We start from the raw sequence: 10,561 nt of genomic DNA, 5'->3' as shown, positions 1-10,561 counted from the left end.
GAAGAATCTGACACAAGAGTGAACTGGAAAATATGGTCTGGGGTTTCGGAGTAGAAGGGACGCTACCCGGGTGTGGCTCCAGCACTTACAGCAAGGGGGTCTTGGCCCTTTAGAGACCCTCTCTGTGCCTCAGTTTCTTCAACTGCAAAGCAGCAGAGAGTTATGTTTTTGGCACCAGTCAATTTTGAACAGTAGAAGTACCATAAATGAAATAATCATCCCCTCGAATCATGAGGGAGGTCAATGATATCAGTGGGTAAAACTAAGTGCACACCTGAGTGCCTTTAACAAATAGATTCCAGGTCCCACCTCAACTCGCTGAACCACAGTTGCTTCAGGAGAGGAGTGTGCACTTGTCTGGGTGCTAACTCAGATTAGTGACTCTTACAATGATCAGCTTGGGGACAGAACACACTGAGGTGTATAACTTTTACCCAAACACAAGTAGGACAGAGCAGAAGCACAGGGGTGTTTCCAATCCAGTGACTAAAGCAGAGAACTATAGGGAGACTCTAGAACTGAAGGACTAGGCCCATCTGACCCCATTTTACTCTTGTCCAGTTTACAGCAGAGACACAAGTCCTTGGGGACACATGCCTGTGGCAGCTGACCATCCACCTTGAGGAAAGTGAGAGGCCGAATTTTTAATTCATTCTGGTTTTGAGTGAAAGCTAAATTCACCCTTGTTTGCTCATTGATGGGACCAATCTCCTCCAAGCTGCCACTTTCTAAAAAATAAATTGCATTGCTATAAATGCAAACTTCAACAAAGATGTTTATTAGAAAATTCTATAAATACTCAAGCCACCTAACAAGAAACCAAAAAGTTGGCAAGAGCATTCAATTTCAGGAGAGTTCAGCCCGATAGAGCACAGTCACTGAGAGAAAAGATTCTTGAGTTGAAGGGAAGTGATCCCTTTCTGTCCTGGGACATCCTGCTAACTTCAGTGGGCTGGGAAAGCAGCTGCCCATTCTAACAGACGGGATTCTCAGGTGGCGCTAGTGGTGAAGAACCCACCTGCTAATGTAGGACATGCAAGAGACTCAGTTTTTTGTTTCTTTTTATTGTCAAATCGAAGGTCAAGTTTAAATTTAGTGACTTAGGTATTAACTATACACATACTAGTAAGTGCTAAGACTTAAAATCTTCCGATTCAGTTGTGACTCCAGACAGGATCCAGAGAGGAGTTCTAAAAATCTCTTCTCTGGGTTTTATGGAGACTTTCTTTACCCTCCTGTGTTAGCCTCTTAAGGCACTGCGTCAGCCTTAAAAGGGCAATGGAAAGGGTGAAGGAGACATGGTTTTGATCCCTGGTCAGGAAGATTCCCTGGAGGAAGAAACGGCAAGCCACTCCAGTGTTCTTGCCTGGGAAATTCCATGAGCAGAGGAGGCTGGAGGGCTACAGTCCATGGGATCACAAAGAGTCGAACACGCCTGAAGCAACTTAGCACACACACAATCTGACAGACGGGCTGCTCTTGCCTCCAGACGGTGTCTGGTGTCCTGAAACATGTCAGCGCTCAGGGAGCCTTTAGAAGGGCCCAGCCCTCACTTCTGCTATTGCTCAGTGCATAGAAATGGTTCAGTTGACAAAAGGTAGGGCTCTAGGAATAAAGTCAGGTCACAGAGAAAAAGAGGAGTATGAAAGGGGACAAAGGAAGGATAAAAACAATAGAATTCTCCTACCTACAAAGTACAAAGCAATAGCTTACTTGCCTTGATAAAATATTTGGTATTTTTTTAATTTTAACTTTGGTTGAATAAATTTTTTAATGTACTTCTTCTACAATGATGTTACCTTGAATGATTACGATAAAGGAAAGTATCATAATATGTGTGAAATGCCTGGCACGGTATCAGTCAATGAACTGTACCTGTTATACACTTCTGGTAGCATGGCAAAATTCATCCCCATTTGACCTCAAGTCAGGTACCTTCTGGTGAGCTTTTTTGGTTTCATCCTATTTTTAATGAAGAAATTTGACACATTTTTCTTTCTCCCACAGAATGTCAGGCCCCACAGCAACCGGAAAATAGATTCCCTTCAAGCCTTTGCTGCATCTCACATACCAATTATCACTAAGCATTGAGTTGGAGGATTGTGTGGGGGTGTGGGGAAGATAAGCTTTCATAAATAGTTGTTCCAGTTCTGTATCTTTTACCTTAACATGAACAAATGCTCAGTGACCTGTTGTCACACCCATTTCACCCTCCATCCAGGTTATACCAACTGCTAAACTGAAGAGACAGATGCTATAGGGGTTCCCCAAGTCTCAGACTCACAAGACCCAGGTCGGAAGAGATGCTAGGGAAATGAAGAGTTGGTTCAGACCATCCCTGTCCCAGGGCTGCCTGTCTCTCTTTCCTCAAACTCAGCTTCTATGTCACTGAACACAATACTTATGTTCACTTTGGATCATCATGATCCCCGATCTATGACCTTGAACTTAACCATGGTCTGTATCTGGAATACAACCACAGGTCAATGGCAGGAGGAAAACTCAAAGAGATGGTCAAAGTGTGTGCCACAAACACTGCTCTGGAGCCCTGGTCTGTTCAATATGTGGGTGAACTGAATGAACACAGAACGATAGCACGAGGCTGTCAGATCTTTCCTAAACAGACAGGTACCCCATTTTTCAGTGGCTCAGTGGTAAAGAATCAGCCGGCAATGCAAGAGACACAGGAGATGCGGGATCGATCCCTGGGTCAGGAAGATCCCCTGGAAGTGGGCATGGCAACCCACTCCAGGATTCTTGCAAGCAGAATCCCCATAGAGAGAGGAGCCTGACGGGCTACCGTCCTGGGATCGCAAAGAGTCAGACAAGAATGAAGTGATGGCACAAGCACACCACGTTTTCTAGGATATACACATAGACTCTTCTAGTCACTTTGACAGCTTGGAACGAGCTCTTGTGAGGCTACAGTGAAATACATAAGTGAAAGTATGAAATGCAGTGTTTAGTAACATTTTTAAAAAAATCAAATAGAACAACCCAGACCCAGGGGAAGAATTTAGAAAGTAGGGATATCAGACTTAAGTTTATTCTGAAGACAACATGCTGCCCAGCAAAGAGAAGAAAATGACATAACAACAGGATGCAGCAAAAGCACTGAGATGGGACAAAAAATATATTTAAAAATTATTTATTCACTTAGTATCTTACTTTGATTTGTACCCTACAGTTTTTAGGACACAGACTAAACTGGAGAAGACCCAGAGAAGAAGTTCATGACAGTCTACAAGTTTGATGTCCTTCACTTGTGGAAAAGCCTTAAGATCAGTTTAAAGAGAAGATGAAGTGATATGGTTTGTCCAGTAGTCATGTATGCATGTGAGAGTTGGACTATAAAGAAAGCGAGTGGCGAAGAATTGATGCTTTTGAAATGTGGTGTTGGAGAAGATTCTTGAGAGCCCCTTGGACTCCATGGAGATCAAACCAGTCCATCCTAAAGGAAATCAATCATGAATATTCACTAGAAGGACTGATGCGGAGGCTGAAACTCCAATATTTTGGCCACCTGATGCAAAGAACTGACTCACTGGAAAAGACCCTGATGCGGGGAAAGATTGAAGGCGGGAGGAGAAGGGGACGACAGAGGATGGTTGGATGGCATCACCGACTCAGTGGATGTGAATTTGAGTGAACTCCAGGAGTTGGTGATGGACAGGGAGGCCTGGTGTGCTGCAGTCCATGGGGTTGCAAAGAGTCGGACATGACTGAGCGATGGAAATGAACTGAACTGAACTGAGGTGACTTTATGACAGCCTGACAGAAATTAAGACCTGCTGGCAAAGTTTTTTTACCATGAATATTTTTATACACAGATGAATGAACAATGGGAACTCAGCTGAGATAGTTTTTGGAAGGAGATAGGTCAGTGGTATCGGAACGTATGTAGACAACCCAAGAGTGGCTGCTGAGGGATTGGGTGCAATCAGTGGTGATGTCCACAAATGGTCATGGACTAGGCACCTGGAAGGCAGGGGCCCCCAAGATTCCATGAACCCCTCCCCCTTCTAGTTCTGTTATGGCAACTCCAGATGGTTACCTAGCATGCTGGGTCCCTCTCCTTCACTCCTGTCTTAGTCTGAGCCCCACACAGCACCTGTGGCTCTGAGCTCTGGCATCTTCAACTTCTCTTTGCGGTTGAGAACCCTCTAGTTGTTCCCAACAGTAAGTCAGGAATTCCGTTTTTGTCATCCCTCAGTGCTGATTAAACCAATATGATTTTGCTTATTTGAATCCCCCATATATTGGGTATCTCCTCCCCACCCCTGGCTTCTACCTCTTCTACCACATGTCACCATGGCAGTATGTCTTCCGTCTTTATCGGATATGAGGGCAGAACGTACCCTCATGGAAATCAACCAGGAGCTTCAGTTGCAGCTAGAAAAGTACAAGCAGGACTTCAGAGACCTCACAGAGAAATTCCTCGTATCCCAAGCTACTGCTTACTCCCTGGCCAATCATCTGCAGAAATACAGTAAGTCCTCGGGGTCATGGTCACCAAAGCAATGAATGATCACTGTCTTCCATCTAAGAAACTAAGTCTCTAATATTGGTCTCCTTTTCCCTTAGTCATTTTGAATTCCATTCTGACCACAGTGCAGGAAAGGTAGTAGTGTGGCTCTTTCGCCTTCAGTTCCTGAGGCTGGGGAAACTGAGGCACAAGGAGTGAGGCACTTTTCCAAGTTTTTAGTGATGTGTAGGGTGAGATTCGAGTTAAAATTCCAGACAGTGATTCCTGGTGCCGGCACAGGATTGCCTGTGTCTCTCAGGCACAACTAAGCTGCATTGATTGGAATCTTTTCTGTTCTGTATCTGATCCTGCATGCCTCTTGGCTAATGAACTCCATCAGTTCGAGGTTCCCTGAAGTTCCATTGGCAAAGCCCTGTGCTATCTGCACTGGGGTAATGTGTGGTTACACACTGTGAGAAGCAGGGGATATGATTTAAAGGAGCTTAAGGATGAATGTGCTTCTCACTGAAACCATGGTCTCTGTGAGGCCATCATGACACGGACTCCCTTGTGAGAAGGAATCCATGCTTTCTGAATGTGCAGGTTCTCCTTCCTGAGTCCAAGAAAGCCATGTGACACTGTGGCAAGAATGAAGGTGTTTCTGATGAAATCAGACAATCTGCACTTTTCCCTCTCTCCCCACTTGAGCTGGTGAAACTTTGGTGATACAGGTTGACCAGGAGTCCAGAGACCCTGAGTCTATGCTATAAGTTGTGTGACCAACATGAAGATGATAGTAAGTGGGGGGAGATCACCAGCCCCAGTAAAAACTCAGGCTGAGTGTGAGTTGGTGTTTTGCACCCACAGTCAGCCTGGAAATTGGAATCATTTTTTCCTATTCAGTAAGAGGGGCCTGGAGTAAGGAAAAAGTCATGACCAGGGTACATGCACAACAAGGAGATGAGAGGAATCTTGACAACTTGCGTCTGTGTCACTTTCCTACATGATTTTCAATGAAGCGATGAGGGAGTCAATGAAAAATGACTGACACAGAGAGACGTAAGAGGTAAAGTCTCCTATTTAAGAAAGTGAAATGATGAGCTTTGGGGAAAGGACAAACTAAGTTTTATTTACACCACTCCTTATGATAGTCACAAAATTCTAGGAAAGACATTGTGAGGCTGGTGAAGAAGAAATGTCTCACCAGGACCCTGGTGTGGAGGTCACTGCAGCACTGTGTGAAAGATGTGGACTCTGGGCCAGGCTTCCTGGGCTCACATCCCTGGTGGGAACCTTTCTGTGTCTTGCTTTCCTCCTCTGTCCGTGTGGTGCTGTAATAGGAACTCTTGTTTGAGTTGTAGTGAATACTGAGGAAATCTGACAAAGCTCTGACAACAGTGCCTGGCTCAGTGTAAATACACTTAGTTCATAGTTCTACTGTTCCTAATGACACAGGTTTTCTCAGGGTTTGGGCCTATCACTTTCAGGTCCTTATGGTTTCATGTATTCTATTTCACACCAGTGTGTCCAGGTGAGTTTTATACTTGAGACACCTGTTCATTACTGAGATCCCATCATGAGGGAACCAGCAGTGCTGTAGTCCTAGGAGCCTTCCCGACACCACAGGACTCGCCACCCAGGCCCCCGCTCAGTGTCTCACCTAAGAGGCTGCAGGTCCTGGTTCAGTGGCCCGGAATTCAGGGTCAGTCTCAGGGGATGTGAATTCTGACTTTGCCAAAAGGTAATTCATCTTGTCAAGTTGTGTTCTGTGCCTAGGAACTTCTCTTTCCTCAGCTCTAAAATGGGGAGTCACCTCGGTTCAGACGCTGAGGAATCAGATGTGGAAATCTCTCCATAGAGACTGGGGAAGGAGTTACATCCACCACTGAGGTGGCCCATCCTCCTCCCTTGAAGGCAGTGACCACAGCAGCAAGGACGGCTTTCCCTGATGCAGCGTCTCTCTTTCCTCAGATTGTAAAGCATGTAAGGACATCCTTGAATCCGTGTTGGGGGAGAAGGTGCCAGTTGAGGTGTGCAGGCCAGCAGAGAAGCAGGCAGAGAAGCCAACACTTGATGAAAGGTTGAGGTAAGGAGGGCAGGGATATTCATCACAGGCACAGGGCAGAATGTGATAAAATTGGTGGAGAACACCAGTTTGTGAATTATGGACTCCAGTTGTTATTCAGGAAGTAATTTACTTTGCTTTTAAATAAACTAGTGACTTGAATCCCATCATGAAATTCACTACATTCAAGTGAACCAGTGGCACTTAGCTCATTGACAATGTTGTGCCATCGGTACCTTATTTGCCTTTCAATCACAACCGCCTCCTGACTGACTACATCCTGGAATGCTTTCTTGACCCTGTCATTCTTACGTTCTTCCCAATTCACACCAGCTGTACGTGTCCACACTCTGTATCTGGCTGTGTGACATTCACTGGACAATACTTTATGTTGCCAAATTAAAAATACAGAAACTATTTTGTGTATTTGTAATGAAAATGGCTATGGCCGAGTGAGGAACTGAAGAGACGGCTTCATGATGCAGATTTAGGAAGACACTGATGCATGCGTGTGCACTCAGTAGTGTCTGACTGTTTATGACCCCATGGACTGTAGCCCACCAGGCTCCACTGTCCATGAAGATTCCAGGCAAGAATACTGAAATGGGTTGCCATTTCCTTCTCCAGTGAATGTCCCCGACTCAGGGATCAAATCTGCATCTCTTGCGTTTCCTGAATTGTCAGTCCGGATCTTTACGAGCGGAGCCACCAGGGAAGACATTAGGTTACCTTTACAGAAGGACAAGATGAATGGAATGTCATGGAATCCCAGAGGAGTACTGTCTGATACAGAGGAAACCGTTGTTTACCTTCTTTCTCTTTGCCATAGGCCAGTCATCAGATATGGAGTAGGAAATGGCAACCCACTCCAGTATTCTTGTCAGGATAAGCCAATGGGCAGAAAAACTGGTGCACTATACTCCATTTGATCGCAAGAGTCAGACACGACTGAGTGACTGAACCAGTCATCAGATATGTGCCAGAATTCTATTTCGAGGTCTCCTTGGGGATGTTCTCACAGAAATCCCTAACCGTCTTTCATCTAACTCTTTGCCTTTCACATTTGTGTCTTCTCTTCCACCTAGGACGTGTGATGTCCTAATTCGAAGTCAGGCACGAGAGCTGACCCAGCTACGGCAGACACTACAGGATGGGAAAGATGACTCTGTCCTGCTCAAGCAGCACCTCAAGGACATCCTCACCCACAATGACCTGAACAACCACCAGGGGCAGGGCTTCCGAGAGAGCCTGTCTGAGGGATACCGCCTGGCAGAGCGCCTTGCCTGCAAGCTCAGCCCAGGTGAGGGGGCCACAGACCCTGAGAGCACTGATCCTCCCCTAGGTCCCCAGTTGATAAGATGAACACTTCCACTGGGAATGTTTATCAGCTTTCCTGTTTCATATCCTATTTGGGGCTATGTAGGAGCAGGATTGTCTTAGTAAGAGGACAGAGGAGAAATGCACAGGGTGGAAGTCAGCGTATCCCAACGGTCTGCTTCCTCCCTGATGGACCATGGCCACTGGGGAAGGAGGCAACATCCAGCCAGTATTAAAGCACAGAAAGGAGAAGGTGACAGGCAGCTTGTTAGAGTGAATAGAGCCCTAGATGAAGCTTGGAAGTTCCCAGGTTCCATGCTGAGTGTTTTGTTTATAACTGTGTGAGAATGATTGCTTTTCCTTATGTTAGTAACTGTTCTCATCTGTAAAATGGATGAAATAATCTGTTGATGGTAGCTATAGTGATGAAATTTGGGAATATTTACAAATACACTGCAGAAAAGAGAAAGCCCTTCACTTTTTGGTGTTGGATAAGCTACTTGATAGAGTTGGACTTGGTGTTGGGAAAATGGTTTAAACTGGAGCACTCACTTTCCATAGGGAGTTTCCCAGATAACAAACAAAATTTACCTTGAAGAGCCAGGATGTTCCCAGGTGGAGGAATGTGGGACGTGGTTGTTCTCCTTAGAGCAAGGACAGCATCTTGTGAGACCTGAGAAGGTTTATAGAGGCTGTGTCATTGGCAGAATTTGTGGCAGGATGGATGATACATTTGTAGAAGTGGAGATGGGAGGTGGACAATATGAGGTGATATAAGGAAGAAAAGACAATTTAAATGTTTGCCCAATTTCAAGCAGAAGGTGTCCTGCGGATGATCTACCAGTTTAGAAACAGACTGCCTGTTGGGTCAGAAATCCATGCTTGGGCAGCTGTTTAAAGACAATGCATTAAAACTCCCGTACAGTACTGCCTCACACATAGATGTTTATGGTTCTGTAACTAGGAGTCCCTGTGTTTTTAGTGGGTGAAGTGACGAAAAGCTGACTGGGTATTTCCGATTTTGTTTGCAGAAACTGATGAAGATGAAGATGAAGTCGATGAACAAGCACAAGAAACACCAACCCCCAGGTGATGATTATCTATCAGTTCAGTTCAGTCCCTCAGTCGTGTCCAACTCTTTGTGACCCCATGGACTGCAGCACACCAGGCCTCCCTGTCCATCACCAACTCCCGGAGTCTCAAACTCAGGCTCATTGACTTGATGATGCCATCCAACCATCTCATCCTCTGTCGTCCCCTTCTCCTCCCACCTTCAATCTTTCCCAGCATCAGGGTGTTTCCAAATGAGTTAGATCTTCACATCAGGTGGCCAAAGGATTGGAGTTTCAGCTTCAACATCAGTCCTTCCAGTGAATATTCAGGACTGATTTCCTTTATGATGGACTAGTTGGATCTCCTTGCAGTCCAAGGGAATCTCAAGAGTCCTCTCCAACACCACAGTTCAAAAGCATCAATTCTTCGGTGCTCAGCTCTCTTTATAGTCCAACTCTCACATCCATACATGACTAGTGGAACAATCATAGACTTGACTACATGGATCTTTGTTGGCAAAATAATGTCTTTGCTTCTCAATATGCTGTCTAGTTTGGTCATAACTTTTCTTCCAAGGAGTAAGCATCTTTTAATTGCATGGCTGCAGTCACCATCTGCAGTTATTTTGGACCCCACAAAAATAAGTCTGACACTGTTTCCTCTGTCTTCCGATCTATTTGCCATGAAGTGATGGGACCAGGTGCCATGGTCTTAGTTTTCTGAATGTTGAGCTTTAGCCAACTTTTTCACTCTCCTCTTTGACTTTCATCAAGAAGCTCTTCAGTTCTTCTTTGCTTTCTGCCATAAGGGTGGTATCATCTGCATATATGAGGTTACTGATGTTTCTCCTGGCAATCTTGATTCCAGCTTGTGCTTCATGCAGCCCAGCATTTCTCACGATGTACTCTGCATGTAAGTTAAATAAGGAGGGTGACAATATACAGCCTTGACATACACCTTTTCCTGTTTGGAACCAGTCCATTATTCCATGTCAAGTTCTAACTGTTGCTTCCTGACCTGCATACAGATTTCTCCAGAGGCAGGTCAGGTGGTCTGGTATTCCCATCTCTTTCAAAATTTTCCACAGTTTGTGGTGATGCACACAGTCAAACGGAGAAGGCAATGGCACCCCACTCCAGTACTCTTGCCTGGAAAATCCCATGGATGGAGGAGCTGGTAGGCTGCAGTCCATGGGGTCTGTAAGAGTCAGACACGACTGAGTGACTTCACTTTCAATTTTCTCTCTCATGCATTGGAGAAGCAAATGGCAACCCACTCCAGTGTTCTTGCCTGGAGAATCCTAGGGACGGGGGAGCCTGGTGGGCTGACATCTATGGGGTCGCACAGAGTCGGACACAACTGAAGTGACTTAGCTTAGCTTAACTTACACAGTCAAAGGCTTTGGCATAGTCAATAAAGCATGACAGTTGTTTTTTCTGGAACTCTCTTACTTTCCCATTGATCCACCGGATGTTGACAATTTGATCTCTGGTTCCTCTGCCTTTTCTAAAACCAGCTTGAACATCTGGAAGTTCATGGTTCAGGTATTGTTGAAGCCTGGCTAGGAGGATTTTAAGCATTACTTTACTAGCATGTGAGATGAGTGCAATTGTGCAGTAGTTTGAGCATTCTTTGGCATTGCCTTTCTTTGGGACTGGAAT

General features: G+C 45.3%; 1 non-coding gene across 1 annotated transcript; it reads right to left on the bottom strand.

Annotated features, from left to right (window-relative positions):
• Positions 1-1,156: 1,156 nt before the first annotated feature.
• Positions 1,157-1,279, bottom strand: LOC122678564. Its single transcript, XR_006336218.1, has one exon. It is a non-coding gene; the product is annotated as a small nucleolar RNA SNORA26 (small nucleolar RNA).
• Positions 1,280-10,561: the final 9,282 nt, after the last annotated feature.

Source organism: Cervus elaphus, chromosome 20 (assembly GCF_910594005.1).
Source record: "Cervus elaphus chromosome 20, mCerEla1.1, whole genome shotgun sequence".
Lineage (NCBI taxonomy): Eukaryota > Metazoa > Chordata > Mammalia > Artiodactyla > Cervidae > Cervus > Cervus elaphus.
The sequence above is the reverse complement of the archived record's forward strand: the minus strand, read 5'-3'. Positions and strand labels throughout refer to the sequence as shown.